Source organism: Rutidosis leptorrhynchoides, chromosome 2, assembly GCF_046630445.1.
Source record: "Rutidosis leptorrhynchoides isolate AG116_Rl617_1_P2 chromosome 2, CSIRO_AGI_Rlap_v1, whole genome shotgun sequence".
NCBI classification, from domain to species: Eukaryota; Viridiplantae; Streptophyta; class Magnoliopsida; order Asterales; family Asteraceae; genus Rutidosis; species Rutidosis leptorrhynchoides.
The window spans coordinates 32,390,924-32,394,001 of record NC_092334.1 but is presented as its reverse complement, the minus strand read 5'-3'; positions in this window follow the sequence as shown (position 1 = coordinate 32,394,001).

The following is a 3,078-nucleotide window of genomic DNA, read 5'->3' as shown; positions in this document are numbered from 1 at the left end:
TTCTGTACATCTAACTTTGAACAACTAGTTGTAGGTTACTAACGATGACAGATGACTTAATAAACTTAAAACATCAAAATGTATTAAAAGTGTTGTAAATATATTTTGAACATACTTTGATATATATGTACATATTTGTTATAGGTTCGTGAATCGACCAGTGACCAAGTCTTACTTCCCGACGAAGTAAAAATCTGTGAAAGTGAGTTATAGTCCCACTTTTAAAATCTAATATTTTGGGATGAGAATACATGCAGTTTTTTAAATGTTTTACGAAATAGACACAAGTAATTGAAACTACATTATATGGGTGAATGATCGAAGCCGAATATGCCCCTTTTGCTTGGTAACCTAAGAATTAGTAAACCAATCTACTAATTGACGCGAATCCTAAAGATAGATCTATTGGGCCTAACGTACCCCATCCAAAGTACCGGATGCTTTAGTACTTCGAATTCATTTTTATCATGTCCGAAGGATTTCCCGGAATGATAGGGGATATTCTTATATGCATCTTGTTAATGTCGGTTACCAGGTGTTCACCATATGAATGAATTTTATCTCTATGTATGGGATGTATATTGAAATATGAAATCTTGTGGTCTATTATTATGATTTGATAATATATAGGTTAAACCTATAACTCACCAACATTTTTGTTGATGTTTTAAGCATGTTTATTCTCAGGTGATTATTAAGAGCTTCTGCTGTTGCATACTAAAATAAGGACAAGATTTGGAGTCCATGCTTGTATGATATTATGTAAAAACTGCATTCAAGAAACTTATTTTTGATGTAATATATTCTTATTGTAAACCATTATGTAATGGTCGTGTGTAAACGGTATATTTTAGATTATCATTATTTGATAATCTACGTAATGCTTTTTAAACCTTTATCGATAAAATAAAAGTTATGGTTGTTTTAAAAATGAATGCAGTCTTTGAAAAAAGTCTCATATAAAGGTCAAAACCTCGCGACAAAATCAATTAATATGGAACGTTTATAATCAATATGAACGGGGCATTTCAGTTTAGGACTCCCCGTTTCCGGTTTGCCATAGACCGAATCTTCATCAAAAGTAACATCGCGAGAACGAATTACTTTTCTAGCCTCGTTATCCCAACAAAGATAACCCATTTCATCCGACCCGTAGCCTATGAAAATACACTTCTTTGACTTAGCTTCAAGCTTGTCTCTATCCGCATCTTTGGTCTTCACATATGCATTACACCCAAAGATCCTAAGATGACCATAACTCACCTTCTTACCATGCCATTCTTCCTCGGGAATTCGAAAACCCAACGGTGTTGAGGGTCCCCTATTTATCAAATAAGCTGCCGTGTTAACCGCATCCGCCCAAAACATTTTAGGCAAACCGGCATGTAGTCTCATACTCTTTGCCCTTTCATTTAACGTACAATTCATAAATTCGGCGACCCCATTGTGTTGCGGTGTCTCCGGTACCATTTTCAACATTCTAATACTGAGCTTTGCACAATGGTCTTTAAACTCAAGACTACCATATTCCCCTCCATTATCCGACTTCAAGCACTTGACCTTCAAGTTAGTCTCATTTTCTACCATAGATTTCCACTTCACAAATGTATTAAACTAGTGTTCGAACCCTCGCTTAGCGCCGGGGTTCGGTTTTCAATGTATTATATTGCGTTTAGTTTGTAAAATTATTTCGTGGCTAACGATGATATCGTTGAAGCGCAACTCGAGTCGAACTAAAAGGTATAATCCGTGAAAGATTTAAATGTTATTTTAAATTAACAATATATGTACATCTCCGCGTTTCACTATGAAATTGTCGACTTTTAAAAATTTAACGCAAAATCGACGTGTATGAAAAGTACCTCAAATATTTAGCGTTTTTTAAAAAGCATTTGATTTGCGTATAGTTAGTGACAGTGTGCTCCTAAAATTGTTTCGAGTTTAACGATGGTGTCAGAAAAATTTAACTCGGTACGAGCGAGAAGATATGGCCCGTTGAATATTTGGGTGTAGTTTTTTTTTAGTTTTTTTATGAAAATGAGTATTTGACACTTTACCCTCTGTTTGGGGGGTCGATTTTAATATTTAAACAAACTATGGGGGCTTTTTTAAAAAAAAAGGTGGAAAAAAGTGAAAGAGTGAAAGCACCCCTGGTGACTATTAATCGTTTTTGTCTATTAGGTAGTATATAAAGTATGTAGTCGATTTATAATGAATGGGAATTTTAATGGTTAAAGTATAAAATATTAAAAGTTTGGGATAAGTTTGTAAAAAACAATAAAGTTAACTATTATGTATTTTTTTGGGGCTAAAATGTAAGTAAGTAAAAGAGTGGGGGTGTTTGGCGAAACTTTGGAGGTGACTATTCACCTGTGATATGCCTTTTAGATATAAGGTATAATATAATGTGGGGGGTCGATTTTAATATTTGAACAAACTATGGGGGCTTTTTTTTAAAAAAAAGGTGGAAATTGGGGGAAAAAAGTGAAAGAGCGAAAGCACCCCTGATGACTATTAATCGTTTTTATCTATTAGGTAGTATATAAAGTGCGTAGTCGATTTATAATGAATGAGAAGTTTAATGGCTAAAGTATAAAATGTTAAAAGTTTGGAATAAGTTTGTAAAAAACAATAAAGTTAACTATTATGTTTTTTTTTGGGTTAAAGTGTAAATAAGTAAAAGAGTGGGAGTGTTTGGTGAAATTTTGGAGGTTACTGTTCACTTGTGCTATGCCTTTTAGATATAAGGTATAATACATCAGATTTAGCTTTAAGAAAATAAACCCATACCTTTCTAGTGGAGTCGTCAATGAAGGTGACATAATAGCGAGAACCTCCATGTGATTATACATTCGTTGGACCAAATACATCCGTATGAACAAGCTCCAATTTCTCCAACTTAGGAGCATTCCCCGATTTCCCAAAAGTCACCTTCTTTTGCTTCCCATATACACATGGTTCGCAAAACCCAAGTTCTACCTTTTTCAAATCCGGAATTCTCTCACTCGAAACAAGCATCTTCATACCCTTCTCACTCATATGCCCGAGTCTTCGGTGCCATAGAGTTGACTCAGACTC